The sequence below is a fragment of the Macaca mulatta genome, chromosome 1 (assembly GCF_049350105.2).
Source record: "Macaca mulatta isolate MMU2019108-1 chromosome 1, T2T-MMU8v2.0, whole genome shotgun sequence".
In the NCBI taxonomy this organism is placed as follows: Eukaryota; Metazoa; Chordata; class Mammalia; order Primates; family Cercopithecidae; genus Macaca; species Macaca mulatta.
In genome coordinates, this window is record NC_133406.1 from 227,522,503 (window position 1) to 227,544,453 (window position 21,951).

Below are 21,951 nucleotides of genomic sequence, written 5' to 3' on the forward strand. Positions count from 1 at the left end.
GAATTGCTTGAACCTGGGAGGCGGAGGTTGCAGTGAGCTGAGGTCGCACCACTGCACTCCACCCTGGGCGACAAAACGAGACACTGTCTCACAAAAAACAAACAAACAAACAAAAACAACAACAAAAAAAACACAGCAATGTTCTATACTCCATGAAGAAATAACTCAATGAAGTATTGTTGGAAATAATCTTAGTAACACATTCAAATGCAACACACCAAAAAGGAATGCTTACCTGACAATGGCAGCCAAAGAGGAGAGAGGAATTCACAGTCGACTACCTCCCAAATGGACACAGAATCTTCCAGCTTCAAATGGACTTGCTGATTGGGTAAGCCTGGGAAGGAGCTGACTTTCCTGAAAGATCTGTCTGTGATTTCTAGTCCTTGTTCTAGCTGCATCTTCAGAACTGCCTGGGAGAGCCACCAAATGCTTGCTGCCATTCTCAATGTCACAAATTATGAATTAGGAACTTTTAAGTTAGTATATGAAGTGGACAAGTGTTGTTTTTTACTTACCAGGCATTATGTCCCACTTTTTTTTTTTTTTTTTTGAGATGGAGTCTTGCTCTGTTGCCCAGGCTGGAGTGCAATGGCACGATCTCTGCTCACTACAACCTCTGCCTCCCGAGTTCAAGCCATTCTCCTGCTTCATCCTCCCAAGTAGCTGGGATTACAGGCGCCCATCACCACACCTGGCTAATTTTTGTATTTTCAGTAGAGACAGAGTTTCACCATGTTGGCCAGGCTGGTCTCAAACTCCTGACCTCAGGAGATCCGCCCACCTTGGCCTCCCAAAGTGTGGGGATTGCAGGCATGACTCACCGCGCCCAGACATGCTCCACTTTTTTGATAGCAGCATCCTACATTTTTCTTGGGAAATCACCCCTCCCTGCTTCCAGACTGTGTGGTCCATGTAGACACCTTCCCGTGCTTGAGGGATGGCTACCTGTCAGATGAGACCAGCATTTCTAGGACACGGCGATGGCTTTACATCTGGGAAGATGGATCAGTGATTCATCTGCCCCGTGGGAGATTTTTGCAGGGTTGTTTTTTGTTGTTGTCGTTGTTTTGAGAAGGAGTTTCGCTCTTGTTGCGCAGGCTGGAGGGCAATAGTGCGACCTCGGCTCACTGCAAATTCCGCCTGCTGGGTTCAAGCGATTCTCTTGCCTCAGCCTCTCAAGTAGCTGGGATTACAGGCATGCACCACCACGCCCGGCTAATTTTGTATTTTTAGTAGAGATGGGGTTTCTCCATATTGGTCGGGCTGGTCTCGAACTCCCCATCTCAGATGATCTGCCCACCTTGGCCTCCCAAAGTGCTGGGATTACAGGCGTGAGCGACCACGCCCGGCCGCAGGATTTTTTGTGAAAGGAACACTCTGTGTTGTTTTCAGAGCATAGGCAGTAGGGCAAGTAAGTCTGGAGCAGTTTGGGGTCATCTTTGCCATCACGTGAACAGAGGCCTACAATAAAGGCAACACAGGAAACAAAAACAAAAACAGGAAGTCAAGAGATGAAGAGGGAGCCTTTCTTGATAACATGGTGCCTGAAGTTAGATGTTTGCCTTAACTTTCTGATTACACGAGTCAATGAATTCCTTTTTAAAAAATTAAGCTAATTTGAGGTTTATCACTTGCAACAGAAAGCAGACTGACCAATATAGCAACTAGTAAGAAATACTAGACAAAACCAATTGGATTTGGAACCAGATTTTGGTTCAACCTATCCATCATCAATGAAAGATGTAGGCCTTCTTGATTATTAAAAATCAGGAAACAACAGATGCTGGCGAGGCTGTGGAGAAATAGGAATGCTTTTACACTGTTGGTGGGAGTGTAAATTAGTTCAACCATTGTGGAAGACAGACAGTGTGGGGATTCCTCGAGAATCAGAACCAGAAATACCATTTGACCTAACAATCCCATTCCTAGGTATATACCCAAAGGATTATAAATCATTCTACTATAAAGACACATGCACACATATGTTTATTGCAGCACTATTCACAATAGCAAAGACTTGGAACCAGCCCAAATGCCCATCAATGAGAGACAGGATAAAGAAAATGTGGCACATATACACCATGGAATACTACACAGCCATAAAAAAGAATGAGTTCATGTCCTTTGCAGGGACAGGATGAAGCTAGAAACCATCATTCTCAGCAAACTAACACAGGAACAGAAAACCCAACACCGCATGTTCTCACTCATAAGTGGGAGTTGAACAATGAGAACACATGGACACAGGGAGGGGAACATCATCCACCAGGGCCTGTCAGGGGGTGGGGGGCAAAGGGAAGAAAAGCATTAGGACAAATACCTAATGCATGTGGGACTTAAAACCTAGATGACGGGTCGATAGGTGCAGCAAACCACCACGACACGTGTATACCTACGTAACAAACCTGCACGTTCTACACGTGTATTCTAGAACTTAAAGTAAAACTTAACAATAAATAAATAAAATAAACTTTATGTTTTAACTAGGAAGCAAAAAACAAACAAACAAAAAGATGGATGCCTTCTTAAAAGAGAAGAGACAATATTATCCTGGTCACTAATATAAACAAGTATTATTCTTAATTCTAAAATGCACCTTTGTTATAGTGCTTGAATATCAAAGAACTATAATGAAGTTTAAAATATGTTGACCAAAATGCAGACAGCGGGCTGTACAGCAAAGCTCCATTGAGTACTCTACAGATGCAACTAATTTGAGAAACACTGATCGAGGTTTTCGTGTTGCCACCCTTCTGTCCGTGGTGGCTTCACAACATTCCCTCCGTTTCTATATGGAAGTGTGTGTGTCAGACATCGGTATGTTCAACTCTGTTTTTTCACAATCCTGGTGAAAAAAACTTTAACCAGACAGAAAAACAACGAGATCTTCACTGATGTAAACATATTGGCTCCTTCATTGATTTATGGGCAAGTTTTTGGGGTGCTCTTTAGAGTTGCCTTCTTGAAATTAGCCACAATGCACACCCTCTGCCTTCCCAGGAGGGCATTATAAAGAAAAGAGGCCAGGAACAGTGGCACGTGCCTGTAATCCCAGCTATGTGGGAGGTTGAGGCAGGAAGATGACTTGAACTTGGAAGTTTGAGACCAGCCTGGGCCACAAAGTGAGACCCCATCTCAAAACAGAAAGAAAAGAATACAGGGTCTACCTAGGAAAGGAACCAAGAGCATATGTATAAAAACCTGACCATGGGTCGGGTGCAGTGGCTCACTCCTGTAATCCCAGCACTTTGGGAGGCCGAGGTGGGTGGATCACGAGGTCAGGAGTTAGAGACCGCCTGACCAACATGGTGAAACCCCGTCTCTACTAAAAATACAAAAAATTAGCCAGGTGTGGTGGCGGGTGCCTGTAGTCCCAGCTACTCGGGAGGCTGAGGCAGGAGAATGGTGTGAACCCCGGAGGCGGAGCTTGCAGTGAGCCAAGATCGTGCCACTGCATGCCAGCCTGGGTGACAGAGTGAGACTCCATCTCAAAAACAAACAAACAAACAAAAAAAACCTAAGCATGAGTCAAGTGCAGTGGCTCACTCCTGTAATCCCAGCACTTTGGGAGGCCGAGGCGGGTTGATCACCAGGTCAGGAGTTAGAGACCAGCCTGACCAATATGGTGAAACACCGTCTCTACTAAAAATACAAAAATTAGCCAGGCGTGGTGGTGCACACCTGTAGTCCCAGCTACTCGGGAGGCTGAGGCAGGAGAATCACTTGAACCCGGGAGGTAGAGGTTGCAGTGAGCTGAGATCATGCCACTGCACTCCAGCCTGGGTAACAGAGCGAGACTCTGTCTCAAAAAAACAAAACAGGCCAGGCGCGGTGGCTCGAGCCTGTAATCCCAGCACTCTGGGAGGCCGAGACGGGTGGATCTCGAGGTCAGGAGATCGAGACCATCCTGGCTAACCCGGTGAAACCCCATCTCTACTAAAAAATACAAAAAACTAGCCGGGCGAGGTGGTGGGCACCTGTAGTCCCAGCTACTCGGGAGGCTGAGGCAGGAGAATGGCCTAAACCCGGGAGGCGGAGCTTGCAGTGAGCCGAGATCCGGCCACTGCACTCCAGCCTGGTCGACAGAGGGAGACTCCGTCTCAAAAAAACAAAAACAAAAACAAAACAAAACAAAAAAACCTGAGCATGTTTGTATGAATCAATGCTTTTTGACAGGGCAAACCCAGATTACATATCAATATTTACATTAAAAGAGCAAAAGTGCCCTCCAACCCAATGAGAATTTTAAACCTCTTCTTGCCGTCACTCTCATTTGCACTTGAAAAGAACTGTCAGTCAAATAACTTTTTTTTTTCTTACTGGAGAGATGGTTCTCTTGGAAGACTATGTTTTTCTTTTTTAGGCTACAACATGCTTCATGACTTAGAAGTGCTCATCTTCTTGAAATCACGTGGGCTTTCTTTTTCTTTTTCTTTTTAAGATGGAGTCTCGCTCTGTCACCCAGGCTGGAGTGCAGTGGCACGATCTCGGCTCACTGCAAGCTCCGCCTCCAGGGTTCACGCCATTCTCCTGCCTCAGCCTCCCCAGTAGCTGGGACTACAGGTGCCCGCCACCACGCCCGGCTAATTTTTTGTATTTTTAGTGGAGACGGGGTTTCACCGTGTTAGCCAGGATGGTCTCGATCTCCTGACCTCGTGATCCGCCTGCCTCAGCCTCCCAAAGTGCTGGGATTACAGGCGTGAGCCACCGCGCCCGGCCTATTTTTCAAGTCTTGAATTAGAGAGATGTTATCTGGATAAAAATACGCCCATGGGGAAAGGATTGTTTGCAACTCAGAAATGATAACCTCGTTCATTTGGTGGCGGCCCAGCAAGCGAGGGCTGATACAGTGATCCAACATATAGGTTGTTTTGTTTTGTTTTGTTTTTTTGAGACAGAGTCTCACTCTGTCGCTTAGACTGGAGTGCAGTGGCACGATCTCGGCTCACTGCAACCTCTGCCTCCTGGGTTCAAGCGATTCTCCTGCCTCAGGCTCCCAAGTAGGTGGGACTACAGGCGCCCACCACCACGTTCAGCTAATTTTTGTAATTTTAGTAGAGGCGGGGTTTCACCATGTTGGCCAGGCTGGTCTTGAACTCCCGACCTCAAGCGATCCACCCCCCCCACCTTGGCCTCCCAAAGTCCTGGGATTACAGGCATGAGCCACCAGACCCGGCCGGCCTAACTATGGTTTAAAAACCATAGTTGTTTTGGTTAAAGTAATACAGAAAGGAGTCCTTTTCCTGACAGTTCAGCAGGGCTTCCAAGTGTGATTGTCAAAATGGTAGGGACTGACTAAAAAACCAACCAACCGAACAAACAAACAAAAAGAAAAAAAAAAACAAAACTATTCTATGTCATAAAGTGAAACCCAATGCTGAACTTTTCTCCAAAAAAGAAGAAAGTGAGAACAAGCAAACCCCAGGGCTGCTGGGCCCACCTGTAAGGTGTGAAAGCAGCAGAGGAGTCTAAATCAAACTGAATTTCAAGATTTCGGTTCTAAGAGAAGTTCCCCACTCAACTATCCCAATCCTTTCTAGAATGTTGTGTGTTCTCTGCACTGACCCCAGGGTGAACACATATCATGGCTCATTCATAGAATTGCCACGTTCCTCCTTTTTCTTTGCTTTAACAACAACTGGCAGTACCCTTTCTTTTTATGGGTACTCTTGGCACTTTGGTTCTTAATTTAGTTTGGCTGATTCTGTCCGTTTCTTTTGGCAGGTGGCAGTCACAGGTGGCCTGGAGCCTGGGGCACACACAGTCCCACCTGTTTCCCTTAAGGACTCCCTGGTTAGTGCTGAGGCCTAATAGCCTTGAACTCTCTGCCTGCATCCCATCTGCTGCGTGCTCTGAGCTCCCTGAGATGGGGCAGCCATGGTGGCCGCTGCTGTCAGCTGTCTTAGAGTTGGGAATTTACAAGGGCTGGTCGTCCCTGCCTCCCCATTACTCTCTTGCTCCTGTTGATGTCCACACTGTGAAGATATGCCCTTGCACGCCCACCCCTATTCCTGCTCTTTATCGTGGCTGTTGACCAAATTCCCCTTCAGGCATTGGGTCCACATCCACCCTCCCGTGCCCACACCTACAGCCCTAAGCCCGGGGAACAACTTGTAACGCTCTCATTTCACTGTTCTTTGAAATAACAAGGTGATGTGGTACAGTGGAAAGACTGCGGTCTTTGAAGTTTGATGGTTTTGTGACCTTAGGCCACTCACCAGCGGTTCCCACTTTGCAAGGTTCTGGTGAGGATCTGGTATAAAGGCTATTCCTGGAACATGAATGGAGAGCCCATTTCATGAGCAATGTTTTCTGTTTGTTAACAGAGGCAGAAGTGACATTGATGTAGCCATCTTCTTTTACTTCTGCTGTGAGGCAGTGACCATCAGAGCCGTCTTCACTTGATTGCTCCTAATCCGGAATGTTCTGTTCCTTTGGGCACAGCAGGGCTGTTTATGTGGAAGAAGGAGCCCTCTGCTGGTCATCAGGAAGCGTTGCAGTTAATTTGCAATTTGCTTGTCTCATTCAAGTGGTTTGCTGTTTTTTTGGTTTTAAGACGCACAATCACTTGTTGACCTGGATGCTGGGAGGTGTGTTCAGAGAGCGTTGAGGCTACAAGAGATGAGATATGGAGGTGGCTTTCAGGGAGTTAAGGTATCCCACTCCTTCGTTTTGCTGAGGACCAAAAGATTGCCTGGGACCTCCTTCAGTGCTAAAATCCAAGTCTTGGACCAATCTAGACAAGTTGGTTTAGGGCTATCCCATTCACTGTGATGCTGGGCAGAAACCAGGCCTCTAAGGGTTGAAGCTCGGGGCTGACGGTTTAAATGGGAGCAAGGGGCTGGGTTCGGTGGCTCATGCCTGTAATCCCAGCACTTTGGGAGGCCGAGGCGGGTGGATCACCTGAGATCAGGAGTTCAAGACCAGCCTGGGCAACATGGCGTAACCCCGTCACTACTAAAAAAACAGAAATTATCGGGGTGTGGTGGCAGGCACCTGTAATCCCAGCTACTCAGGAGGCTGAGGCAGGAGACTCACTTGAACCCGGGAGGTGGAGGTTGCAGTGAGCAGAGATCATACCACTGCACTTCAGCCTGGGTGACACAATGAGACTCCATCTCAAAATAAACAAACAAAATAAATGGTAGCAAGGATTGAGCAAAGGCTGGAACGCGAATCAATTTCCTGCAAGGATGGCGTGTACGGTGCCCATCAGATTAGAGACATGGGTGGGAGGGGAAACGGGGAACACTGCGTTCTTCAACTGTGTCTAAATTCTGTGATCAAGCTTCCTCTCCATTCCTCTAGGAATTGGTCTTCATCAAAAGAAAGCCCTATACTTTCAAATTTATGAACTGTGGGCAAATGCGTTTTTCTCTTTTGGCAAGATAATTTCAAGGAGGTTTCTCTCTCCACCAAGGATTTGATTGGTGCACTGTTACATCCCTTGGGGAAGAAAAGGGAAACCCAAGTTGTCCTTTGCTTCCCCTAGTGCTTTGCTGATTTAAAATTAATATTTCCTAACTAATCACTAGAAGAGACTAACGATGGCTTAGTCATCAGGTATGGAACAGGAAGTAAAGAAAAGCACCATGCCCTACAGAAATTGGAGGGAAGACTAAGAACAGAAGACTGCAATCACCTGGGCTGGAAATTGGCCAGGACCACACAGCTAACTGTTACCACTTAGGCGCAGATGTTTTCATGAGCAGAGCACAGCAACCTTCCAAACTGCTTAATATCGCTTTCCAAATAACTCAAACGCCACCGTTATTGCTCCTTGGAAGTTGCCTTTGCAAAGACTTGCCCAGTTCAGTCCCTGCCCAGTGATTCAAAGCTGATCATATTCCATGGTAAAAAGGTCCTACTATTTACTCCAAGACTTTTGACTCTCCTTTCTGTGGTAATGCTGTGCAGAGGAAATTTCTCAGGTTATTGTTAGAGAACAGTGGTTTTCAACTAGGGGTGATTTTACTCCCCCTTGCTGCTTCCAGGGATATGCGACAATGTCTGGAGACATTTTGGTTTTCACAACTTGGTGAGTGCTACTGGCATCACTGCCCGTAATGGGTAGAAGCCAGGGAGACTGCTCACCATCCTGCATTGACAGGATAGCCCCACAAGGAAGTGTCCAGCCCCAAACGTCAGTCGTGCTGAGGTTGACAAATCCCGCAGGAAGCCGTGGATCTTTTAGTAGGGTTGTACAATCATCACTACAGTCTAATTTAGAACATTTTTATCCCCCTAAGAGAAACTTTTTACTCGTTAGTAGTCAGTCCTTATTTCCATATTCTCATCTCCCCCCCAGCACCATCCCTTGGCCCTAAAAAACCACTAATCCACTTTCCATACATTAAAATTTCCATACCTTAAAGAATGGTACAGGTTCTTACTTCATAGAGTAGTATCACCCCTATTTACAGATAGGGCAACTGAGACCCAGAGAGGTGAATGTCTTACTGCTATTAAAAAGTGGACTCTATTACTCCGTCTAAGGCAAGAACAGAGGTGACAACAAACTTTTTCTGTCAAGGGTCAGATAGCAAATATTTTAAGCTTTATGGACCATATAGTCTCCATTGCAACTACTCATTTCTGCTGTTGTAGAGAGAGTGTCGGCATAGACAGTACGTAAACAAATTGATGTGTCTGTGTTCAAATAAAACTTTGTTTATCGCCTGTAATCCCAGCACTTTGGGAGGCCGAGTTGGGTGGATCACGAGGTCAGGAGTTCAAGACCAGCCTCACCAAAGAGACCAGCCTGGCCAACATGGTGAAACCCTGTCCCTACTATAAATACAAAAATTAGCCGGGCATGGTGGCAGGTGTCTATAACCCCAGCCACTTGGGAGGCTGAGGCAGAAGAATTGCTTGAACCTGGGAGGTGGAGGTTGCAGTGAGGTGAGATCGCACCATTGCACTCCAGCCTGGGCAACAGAGCGAGAATCCAGGTCAAACAAAACAAACAAACAAACAAAAACCCACTTTATTTACAAAAACAGTTGAAGGGCCGGATTTGGCCTGCAGGCTCTAGCTTGTCAATCCTGGAATTAAACCATTACCGAAAGTCTCACATTTACCTGGACAACCCCCACCCCTAATTCCTTCTTCTGCTTCCCTAGATCCATCCCCGGAGATGGTCATTACCCTGAAGTTTGTCTTTATTGCTCTCTGACTTAAAAAAATTTTTTTTACTTACCTAAGCTGTGTGTTGTCAAAACAATGTGTAATCTTCTTTTACTGGGTTTGAGCTTTCAAAATATCATCATACGGTGTGTGGTCTTGGGCTTTTAAAAATCCAGTCTTGGCTGGGCACGGTGGCTCATGCCTGTAATCCCAGCACTTTGGGAGGCCAAGGCGAGTGGATCATGAGGTCAAGAGATCAAGACCATCCTTGCCAACATGGTGAAACTCCGTCTCTACTAAAAATACAAAAAATTAGCTGGGCGTGGTGGCAGGCGCCTGTAATCCCAGCTACTTGGGAGGCTGAGGAAGGAGAATCGCTTGAACCCATGAGGCAGAGGTTGCAGTGAGCCAAGATCGCACCACTGCACTCCAGACTGAGCAAAAAAACCGAAACTCCATCTCAAAAAAAAAAAAAAAATCAGTCTTATGTTTCTAACATTTATGAATGTGGCCATCGTGCTTCATTTTCATCACTGTGTGTAAAATACTTCACGGGGTGAGTATACTACAATCCTGTGAACACTCTCTCCTTGATGGACATGTAGGACAATTTATTTGCCATTATAAACAATTATAAACAATTCCTCTAGAAGCAGAATTGCTAGGTTAGAGGATTAAAAAGCTTTTTATTTATTTATTTATTTATTTTCGAGACAGGATTGCCTAGGCTGGTCTCAAACTCCTGGGCTCAAGCAATCCTCCCACTGAGACCTCTCAAAATGCTGGGATTACAGACATGAGACACTGGCGCCTGGCGTTTTTTTTTTGTTTTTTTTTTTCTTTTAAAGATGCCTGAGACATGTAAGTTACACAGAGTCTGGAGTGAGCATGACTTCCTGGTAATTTTCACCATTTCTAGCTTTGTCATCTTGGGCAAATTGCTATGTCTGTTGCTGAATCCTCTTTTCTTTGCGGGGGTGGGGTGCCTATGTGAAATGAAGATAATAATGGTATCCACCTCCTCATGTTGTTGTGAGGATTAAATGAGATAATCCCTATAAATCTGTTATTGGCACATTGGTAGCGCAGTTTAGGAATTTAAGGAGTTTTTTTCCTCACTCTGTATTTGTCACGTGACTTCTCCCCACTAGGGCTGCAAAGTCAGTAACGGCAGTGCTAAAAGAAAAACTTGGGACGGGGGAGGGATTGCATTGGGAGTTATACCTGATGTAAATGACGAGTTGATGGGTGCAGCATGCCAACATGGCACAAGTATACATATGTAACAAACCTGCACGTTATGCACAGGTACCCTAGAACTTAAAGTATAATAATAATTAAAGAAAAAAAAAGAAAAAAGAAAAACTTAAGCCGAATTAATTTAAAATGAGTTTAATTGAACAATGCATGATTCGCCACTCAGGCAGCCCCCAGAATCACAGCAGATTTAGAGGGACTCTGGGGATGCCCCCTGGTCAGAACAAATGTATAGACAAAGAAAGGGAAGTGCCGTACAGAAATCGGCAGTGAGGTACAGAAACAGCTGGATTGGTTACAGGCTGGTGTTTGCCTTATTTGAACACAGTTTGAACACTTAGCAGTCTCTGAGTGGTTGAAGTATGGCCGCTGGGATTGGCCAAGACTCAACTATGGTAATTGTTACAGGTGCATGCTCCTAAATTAGGTTTTCAACCTTGTCTGCCTGTTAAGCTAGGTTACAGTTGGTCCACAGGGACTCAAATATAGAAGTATGGAGTCCTTCTCAGGCTGTATTTAGTTTGCATTAACAGCAAACTGGGTACTTTATCTCAGAAACATCAGTATCCACCATATGTCAGTTTTCAAATAAGGGTATATGAATGAATGAAATGATGAATGAAGGAATTGGGTGAATGTGATCAGAACTGTGGCCCTGCCAGCTGCAGACACAGGTGTCAATGACCTGGGTATCATGGTTTTGAGCATCAGGGTGAGGAAGGTGGGGAGGCAGCAGCCAGCATAGGCCTCCCTCTGATTGGGTGGAGTGACTGCTTTGGGTCTGATCACATTAGTCATAAGTAATTCCCTGGACTTCTGCCTTGGAGGAAGCCATGCAGGTTTGCTGAGGGAGGCCCTGACAGTCTGACTCTTGGAGACGCAGAGTCCGTGAGCTGCTTCTTTCCACTTGTGAGTAGCAGGTGAGCTGCAGAAGAACTAACCTGTATTAGTCCGTTCTCACACTGCTATGAAGAAATACCCAAGACTGGTAATTTACAAAGGAAAGAGGTTTAATTGACTCACAGTTCCACATTTCTGGGGAGGCCTCAGGAAACTTATAATCATGGCGGAAGGCAAAGGAGAAGCAGGTACCTTCTTCACAGGGTGACCGGATGGAGTGAGTGCCAGATGATTATGTAACCATCAGATCTCATGAAAAACCATTATCACGAGAATAGCATGGGGGAAAGCACTCCCATGATCCAATTACCTCCACCTGGTCCCCTTGACACCTAGTGATTATGGGTATCATGTGGATTACAACTCAAGATGATATTTTGGGTGGGGATACAACCAAACTGTATCACTCGCTATCACAAAGGAACACAGCAAGACATGGGACTTTAACACTTGCAGGTCACATAAGCCACTATCATTAAAGTATATTGTCACTAAAGGCCAATTACCATTGAGTCAATTACTTTTCAGAGGCCAGAGCACATCAGTAGGAACTTCGTTGTGTCTTGGGATTTTATAAATATATTCAGATAGACACACATATATAATTTCTTAATACAAACACATTACTCTGTGGGTTTGTATGTCTCTTTTTAAAATATATGTCTGATCTTAGAAATGCTATAGAACAAAATGTTCTACCAGTAAAGTTTTAATATTTTGATAATGACCTTTTAAAATGCAGATTTTAACTTTAACAAGATAATTCTGTTTCCTGGGATTTTCGTTTTAAAAGTACAACCAGCCGGCTGGGCACAGTGGCTCACACCTGTAATCCCAGCACTTTGGGAGGCTGAGGCGGGAGGATCACAAGGTCAGGAGATCGAGACCATCCTGGCTAACATGGTGAAACCGCATCGCTACTAATAATATAAAAAATTAGCCGGGCGTGGTGGCGGGCGCCTGTAGTCCCAGCTACTTGGGAGGCTGAGGCAGAAGAATGGTGTGAACCCAGGAGGCGGAGCTTGCAGTGAACTGAGATCACGTCACTGCACTCCAGCCTGGGCAACAGAGAGAGACTCCGTCTCAAAAAGTAAATAAATAAAAGTGCAACCAGCCTAGGAGGAAACTGTACACCATGGTCTTCCAGATGGGTGACTGATGACTTTGTGTAGCTGGTGCATGCTTTAATATTTGCCTATAGCCCGGCAGCAAGGCAGTCGGGGTGGGGAGTACTTTTTTTACCCTGCCAGTTATAGCATTATGATTCTTTCTGGGCACTGGCATTTTGTGAAACTCTCAAGGGAAGGTGATGCAGGGGAGAAAATATGAATTAATTACATAGATGAGTGTTTTTATGTATTCTACCCCTTTCCTAGAACTAGTACAACTCTTAACTGTGCCAGGCCCCAGTTTACCAGCTTTGTATCCAGTCGTCATCTCATTCAAGTATGGCTTTACTTAGTGACACTGGCCATAGCCAAGTTACTTGGCATGTTTGACTTTTGACAATAACAAAAATGGTTTTGGATTTTGTTTTATTTCAAAAAAATGGATACAATGTCAGAACTTCACATTTTATAGACTAGTATCTGGCTATTAGTATTTTATAGGAACCATAGTTCTTGGTGAATATATATTATATATATTTTTTTCTGTAAACTAAGTGCCATTTCAATGTTGCAATTATTTTTAGAGTTATTGTAATCAATATGAATATCATGTTTTTTCAAATCTGTTCTGAGCTTATAGTGTCTCTGAATGTAAGTGTATTGTATAAATTCTGTATAGTTTTATGGTACTGAAATATTAGCTTGTTTGATATAAGGAAAGTATGTATTGAGTACCTTTTTGCTAACCTGATTGTTTAATTTTTTTAAAAAAGGTTTACACTTTTTTTTTTAAATCTTCAAACTGGCCTTTATGACATGGTCACAAAGTTGCAGCTAGGAAAGGGATGGGCAGGAAAGAAACTAGTTTTGAGTGTCTTTAGATAGAAACATGAGACTAAGGTTTTGTTTTGTTGGGGTGATCAGACCCAACACCAGGTCGTGGGGGCGACGAAGTCCAAAGGGGTCAAAGGAATGAGAAAAAGACAGTTTGAGAGAGAAAGTGGGACCAGGGGGCCATCGCCAGTGTGGATGCTGCCTGAAGGCCCTGAGCTTTGGGAGCCCACACAATTTATTGGTGATCAAACAAAAACAGGTGATGAGGATGCAGGAGTTGAAAGGAAACAGTGTATCAAGTGAATGAGAAACATATGGCTGCTTGAGATAATGGGAGTGCTAGAAGCAAGGAGCCAGCAAGTCTAGCAGACATGCAAGCCCTGCCTCAGCTTCTCTCCCAACGCTCAGCTTTTCTCCCAACAGGTTTTGTTTTTGTTTTCTCATTAAAATATATTAAGCTTTATGGAATAAAACTTCCTGTTGTTGTTAAAAAAATAAAAATAAACCTTTCTTGGATAATAAGTACATTTTCCAATCCTTTTCTTTATAGCCATAAAAAATAGCTATTGATATTGCAACCAGTTTAATCCTACCTCATAATCATCATGAACTAATAATGCTGGGTGTACTTGTCTCAATTCATTAGCTATCCTGGGTGTGTAAACAGTAATAATGGCAAAGCAGGTTAGCTACCAGCATAGCCACCAATGTCAAGTACACCATAGAAGTCCTTAATTTTCTGTCTGTATAGAGCCAGCAAGATGTTGTCAGAGCTGGCTCATAGACTGTGATTGGTGAGTCTGTTTGAAATTCCAGCTTTTCCATCATAGTATTAGATGTGATAAATGGGCTGAGGTCGATGGTTAATAGCAGCCATCAAGGACAGCTAGAGTATTCTTCAGGCTGAATTAGGGTGAAATACTGAGAAACTGCAATGTGCTAACAAGATCTGTGAAAGCTACACAGATTAAAGGGCAGTTTTTTTGTTTGTTGGTTTATTTCTTTCTTTCCAAATACGAGGACCTTTTATTTCCTTCGTTACCCACCCCATCCTCAACTATCGTCCCAGGATTCTGACAACCGAGCCACTCAAGTTGCTCATTGGTTTTTCAGGTGAACAGCATCCTTCACCATTTTAAATGATGATGTCTGTATTATTTAGTCAAGAAGGTAAAAATTATGTACTGTGAAAGGCACCTAAAAAGAGGTTAAGGCATTGAGATACAAGATTTCCCTAAGACAAATGTTCTCTTTATTTTTCCTGGCAAATAATGTCTTCATTAATTCTCGCTACTAGCTGGTGCTAGGCTACCATTTAGTAAGCATGCAGTGACACTGAACCGGCCACGATTCGTCAACCTGCGTGGGTCGTTCCTCTTTGTTTGGCATAATGCCCTTAAATCATGTCCACGGTCTGGCTTATCAATAGAGAGGCAGCAGTTCTCACATTCCTGCCCAGGTGTTTGCAGCCTGTAGCTTCATTTACAAACACCGAAGAGAGGTCGTTTTGAATGGGATGCTCTTTAAACTCTCTTTCGACACTCGAATTTTCTGTTTTTCCTATCGTTTCCACCTCGAATACATAAACTTATTTTTTTATTAGTCTTGAATTTTATAATATAAATGGTACCTATTTTTGACTAGAGAGTTTAAAGACAAAGGTATCTGAATAAAAATACTAACCCTCCCCCACAAAACAAAATAAATAAATAAATAACAAAAATACTAATCCCCAAATTTGTGCTGTTAAATTCCTCCCTAAAAAAAGTAACAGAACTGGCTGGGCACGGTGGCTCACACCTCTAATCCCAGCAGTTGGGGAGGCTGAGGCGGGCAGATCACGAGGTCAGGAGATCGAGACCATCCTGGCCAACATGGTGAAACCCCGTCTCTACTAAAAATACAAAACTTAGCTGAGCGTGGCGGGGCATGCCTGTAATCCCAGCTACTCGGGAGGCTGAGGCAGAAGAATCGCTTGAACCCGGGAGGCGGAGGTTGCAGTGAGCCAAGACCGCACCATAGAAACTCCAGCCTGGCGACAGAGCTAGACTCTGTCAAAAAAAAAAAAAAACAAAACAACAGAACTAGCTAGCCAGAGCTCTCTTTTACTGCTTACTATTCACCACTATTTATTATTTTGCATTGTGATATTTACATGATACATTTTCCGATAAATGTATTATTACACCCTCAGGTAGATACAAGTTCTTCTCTTCCTCTGTTGCCTATTTATATTTTCCAAAATAAAAAACTTTGTTTTATTTTTCTTATCTTACTGTATTTTCTTGGCCTCCTTTACAATGATGAATGTGATGGTGATAGACAGCAGCGATCTTTGTCCTGTTCCAGATAGCAAAGGAAGCGTTTTTGCCACTAATGTGTTTGGTGTAGGTTTTTATTTTGCTAAGCTTTCTCGTAAATGTGGGTGAAATTTCATCAAATACTTCTTTTGCCTCTATTGAAGCAAGCATATGATATCTTTCCTTTAATTTCTGAATATTGTGAATAACATTAACGAAATTTTTAAATGATAAAACAATCTGGCATTCCTGGTATAAACCCAACACATAGCTTATCCATTTTATTTAATGCTGGATCTGATTTGTTAATTTTTCTATCAGGACTTTTGACGCCATGTTCACAAGTGGGATTGACTGCTTATTTTTTCTTTCTTGGCTATCTTGTTTTGGTGTAGAATTGAGGTTATGCTAACTTCACAAAAAGAGTTGAGAAATCTCTTTTCTGTGAAACACTATGTGTGACACTAGAATAACGTCTCGTACGAATGTTTGGTGAAAACCACCGGTAAAGTCATCTAGATCTGGATTTCTTTCTTTCTCTCTCTCATTTTCTCTCTTAGTTTCTTTCTCTTTTTTTTTCTTTTGAGGCAGGATTTCGCTTGGCTACCCATGTGAGAGTGCAGTGGTACTATCACTGCGCATTGCAGCCTCTATTTCCCACGCTCAAGCGATCCTCCCGCTTCATTTTTAAAAAATTGGGCTGGGCACGGTGGTTCACATCGGTAGTCCCAGCACTTTGGGAGGCTGAGGCGGGCAGATCACAAAGTCAGGAGATCAAGACTGTCCTGGCTAACACGGTGAAACCCCATCTCTACTAAAAATACAAAAAAAATTTACCCGGGCATGGTGGCGGATGCCTATAGTCCCAGCTACTCGGGAGGCTGAGACAGGAGAATTGCTTGAACCCAGGAGGCAGAAGTTGCAGTGAGCTGAGATCACACCACTGCACTCCAGCCTGGGCTACAGAGCAAGACTCCATTTCAAAAAAAAAAAAAAAAAAATTGGGTGGGCGTGGTGGCTCACGCCTATAATCTCAGCACTTTGAGAGGCGGAGGCTGGTGGATCACCTGAGGTCAGGAGTTCGAGACCAGCCTGACCAACATGGAGAAACCCTGTCTCTACTAAAAATACAAAATTAGCAAGACGTGATGGTGCATGCCTGTAATCCCAGCTACTCGGGAGGCTGATGCAGCAGACTCACTTGAACCTGGGAGGCGGAGGTTGCGGTGAGCTGAGATCACACCATTGCACTCCAGCCTAGGCAACAAGAGTAAAATTCCGTCTCAAAAAAAAAAAATTTTTTTTTAGAGATGAGGTCTCACTATATTGCCCAGGCTGGTCTTGAACTCCTGGGCTCAAGTGATCCTCCTGCCTTGGCCTCCTAAAATGCTGGCATCATAGGTGTGAGCCACCATGTGGAGGTTGGCTGGAATTTTAATGGAAATCTTTTGAAATTACTGATTCAGTTTCTTCAATAGGGTTAGACTTAGACTTACCCTACTGATGAAACCTTAGAACTTTTTAGATGTTTTATTTCTTCTGAAATCAGTTTTGCTAAGTCATTTTTTTCGTGAGAATTTGTCCATTTGGTTTAAATTTTCAAATTCATTATCATACAGTTGTCGATAATATTTTATTTTCTTTTGAATGACTGTGGCACCTATAATGATACCCCTTTTTTCATTCCTGGCGTTAATGACTTGTGAATTCTCTCTCTGATTTGAATCACAGCAGTTTGTCAATGTTATAATGTCAAAGACCTAACTTTTTGGCTTTATTGATTCTCTCTAGTGTATAGTTATTTCCTCTTATTTCTGTTCTTTATTATTATTTTCTTCTGCATGATTTTTTTGTGTGGTTATCTTTCTACCCCACCACTAATGCCTACTTACGATTTGATTGACATTTAAATAGTGATCAGTTTCCTGGTAATAGATAATAGTTGCTTAACTGTAATTCTAGTTAGAATACAGCTGGTTTGGTTGACTAGAGTATACCACTAATTAGGCTAAAGTCAAAATTTTGATTCTTTCTTGGTCTGGTGCAGTTCCTTTGAGCCTAAGGCTACAGTCAGCCACTTTACAGAGGTCAAAGAAAATACTGCTATAGCTTTGGAGCATTGTAAGTATTTCACCATTACTGAAGAGAAAAAAATACAGAAGTTTACATTCTACTACCTTTTGGCCACTTCTGTTATCTTCAACAAGTGAAAGACAGAAGATTTTATAATCAAAAATCACAGAAGAAAAGGTTTATCTGTTGGTAAAAATATCCTGATAATTCTATTTCTGTTTGAGCTTCATATGTATTATTACCCATCAAAATACTTAAGAATTTTTCAAAAATTGAGTTTTGTTTTATTATACTATTGTCATTATACATTCTGCTTTAAAAATTATTAAAATAGGTCAGAGATACCACTATTTGCAATGTGCGTAATTAATTCACCTAAAGTGTCAGCAATGGCATTTCTAAGAGTTACTTAGAGTGGTTCGCTTTGGTAGCGATCAGAGACAGAGCGTGTTCCCATGGGCAATGTTTTGTGATGCATGTGAGTTATTGTTTTTGGTCAATAGCAAGTGTTAGATTCTCCTATCCCTCATGGTATCTGGTATATAATATGCATCAGAAATGGAGAGGGCAGCTGGGCGTGGTGGCTTACACCTGTAATCCCAGCACTTTGGGAGGCCGAGGCAGGCAGATCACGACGTCAGGAATTCGAGACCAGCCTGGTCAATGTGGTGAAACTCTGTTTCTACTAAAACTACAAAAATTAGCTGAGCGGGGCGACGGGTGCCTATAATCCCAGCTACTCGGGAGGCTGAGGCAGGAGAATTGATTGAATGCGGGAGGCAGAGGTTGCCGTGAGCTGAGATTGCGCCATTGCACTCCAGCCTGGGCGACAGAGTGAGACTCCTACTCAAAAAATAAAATTAAATTAAAAAAGAAATGGAGCTTGACTTGTCAGCTTGACTCACTATTTAAATGTCAATCATATCATAAGTAGGCATTAGTGGTGGGGTAGAAAGATAACCACACAAGAAAATCATGAATATACTCTTCCTAGTTTCCTGTATAACATTACATACCACACTGATATGGAGAGAGGAATGTGAGTGGTGCAGTTAAGAGAACTCCAAAACAACAGGGCTGAAAGAAAGTAACAACAATTTCCTATGATGTTGACTTGTGACCTTTAGAAAATTCTTCAGTGTTAGCCTGTCAATCATAATGTGCTGAAAATTTGAAAAAGATAATATTTTACTTTCACTAAAGATATTAATGATGTGAATATCAATCCTTTTAATTAACTGATCCAAAAGCACAATCATAGATTTTTAGAAAAAAGGAAAAAAATTATCTGTCAATCACACAGCAAGTCAAGATGATTTTCAGACCAAAGATCTAAATGTTATTAATTAAATTACATAATAGCAGAAAAAAGGTCATTTGTAGTCTAGGAGTGGGAAAAAATCTTATAATGACTTGAAATCTAGAAGGAATTTTTTAAAAGATTGTAAATTGAACTACCAAACAATAACAACAATATCTTCTGAATAGTCAAAATACTATAGGCAAAGACAAAAGGCAAATAACAAACGAGGAAAAATATTTGCCACTTATGTTAAAGAATTTATAGAGAGGGTTCCTAAAAGTTGAGAAAAGACTGATTTTTTTAAAAGGGATGGAAGTTGTAATTCACAGAAAATGGAAAGCAAATTGTCTTTAAAGATATGAAAAGGTACTCAGCCTCACTCATAGGATAAATGAGAAAATTACATTAAGACACTCTTTCAGACTCTAACAGACTGACAAAAATTCAAAACTTTGATGTCAAATGCCTGGAGTGAGGCCGTGGAGGAAACAGGAACCCTCATAAATTGTTAGTGGTAATACAAAATAATATAAACTCTATAGAGGAGAATTTGGCAATATCTGGCAAAACTCCATATGCATTTATCCTTTGATCTGGCAATTCTATTTCTAGGACTGTAATCCGGTGATACATTTACAAACAAACAAAAACCACAAGAAAATGACATATTTGTGTTATACATTCCAACATTATTTGTAGTGACAAAAGATTAGAAACCACCCAAACATCCATCAGTAAGAAATGGTTGACTAAAGTATAAAATAATTTACATAATGGAGCACAATGAAACTGTAAAAAAAAAAAAAAAAAAAGAAGAAGAAGAAGTCTGTATAGGCACTGATGTGGAGTGATATCCAGAATATATCAGTAAGGCCGGGAGCGGTGACTCAAGCCTGTAATCATATCACTTTGGGAGGCCGAGGCCAGTGGATCACCTGAAGTCAGGAGTTCAAGACCAGCCTGGCCAACATGATGAAACCCCATCTCTACAAAAAACACAAAAATTAGCTGGGCATGGTGGCACACACCTGTAGTCCCAGCTACTCGGGAGGTTAAGACGGGAGAATCGCTTGAACCCAGAGGGCAGAGGTTGCAGTGAGCCAAGACTGCACCATTGCACTCCAGCCTGGGTAACACAGCAAGACTCTGCCTCAAAAAAAAAAAAAAAAAAAAAAGGAAAAAAAAAAGAGTATATCAGTAAAAGGAAATAAAATATCACCTGCAAAACAGTGTATATAGTGCACCACCTTGTCAGTAAAAAAGAGGGGAAATACGCACACACACACACACACACACAATTTGCTCATAGTTTCAAATGAAAACACAAGAAGGATAAACCGGTGGGAGAAATATTGGGAGAAGGCAGGAAAGAGTGAGAGGCAGAAACAGTAATGGAAATGAGACCGCTCTGAATGTATCTTGCTCTAAAGCTTTGACTTCGAAATCATTTAAATATTTTATATATTCAAAAATTAAATTAAATCAAAAGATAGGAAATAAAGCATCTCCTAAAACTTGAAAATGAATCCAAATAGGTACTAAATTATGTATCAAATCGATGGTGTCCCACAAAGATAAAAGAGCTAGTTCATGTTACTTTTGGAAGCTGCATTTGGACTGTACATCATTAGTAGAATGTATTCTGAGGTCAAAAAAAGAACTGCAAAAATATGTACACTTCATTCAGTAGTCTTTCTGTTAGTAGCAATGTTGGTGCTATAATTTTGAAATTATTATATAAGTTTTGAAGATTAATGCATTATTATAGCAATAAAAACTATTGTCAGAAATCAAGATTTTTGTGTGTGTAACAGAAAGGATACATACATATAAAATAAAAGAAGTTAAATCAAACCGGGCATGGTGGCTCATGCCTGTAATCTCAGCATTTTGGGAGGCTGAGGTGGGCTAATCACCTGAGGTCAGCAGTTCGAGACCAGCCTGGCCAACATGATGAAACCCTGTCTCTACTAAAATTACAAAAATTAGTTGGGCATGGTGGCAGGCACCTGTAATCCCAGTAATTGGGAGGCTGAGGCAGGAGAATGGTTTGAACCCGGGAGGCAGAGGTTGCAGTGAGCCTAGACCATGCCATTGTACTCCAGCCTGGGCGACAAGAGTGAAACTCCATCTCAAACAAAGCAAAACAAACAAACAAACAAAAACACAAGTTCAGTCAAAACTTAATGATGTCAGATTTGAAATGGAGATATTATCATTAACTTTTGAGGCTTTAAAAATACTCATTTTCTAGGTTAGTCAACAGAAGCAGTAACGACAACAATGAATACACCATTCCCCAATAAAACAAGCCAGGGCTCCTTAGAGAAATGGCTAAGCACAAACTGGAGGCAGGCAAAGTACGAGTTGATCCTGGGGCTTCTTGTACTAAAAGCAAGGCTGCTATCAAAGACTAATGGAAGTCACATCAAAAAGCCAACTTGTGAGGCTTCCCCGGCCTAAGATAAAACAATTAGAGCATCAAAAAGAAAAATGACTGTAATTGACTAAAACATAGTAAGTATATAAAAATCAATATATTTATAATGACAACTGAGGTGAGATTGAGAAAGAAATTGAAACAGAGACAGAAACAATAGCAGCTAAAAAAAAAGTCACAGGGCTCTATTGAAGGTAGCTAGAGAACCAACTGCTTACTCTGAGAATTGGTAATTTAGGAAAAAGAATGTAACATTTATCCTGCCTGTTACATCTGAACTGTATTTCCAGGTAACTAAAAAACCCTACTTGATCAGGGAAAGTTCTTCTTTACAGGAGAAATCCAGCTAATATACTTAGAAGGAATAATAGAAAATGGTTAAAAATCATCTTTTTCAAGCCCTTCTTGAATAATCGGTCCAGAGATGAGATTAACGCAAAACCTAATGGAAAATGGTTGACAGGGAAATTTACAGTGGAAGGATTGGACTGTCATCACCTGAACCAAATGACTCATCTCACCTCACTAAATGTATGCACCAGATTATGCACTGTTTGATGCATAAATAGGATATTTCATGACATGCGCTTGTCAAAGAGGTTGAAC

At 42.2% G+C, this 21,951-nt stretch overlaps 1 pseudogene; it reads left to right on the forward strand.

Moving 5' to 3' along the window:
* The first annotated feature begins 241 nt into the window (after positions 1–241).
* Positions 242–21,951, forward strand: part of LOC144337598 (histone-lysine N-methyltransferase SETMAR-like) — a 29,490-nt pseudogene continuing 7,780 nt past the window's right edge.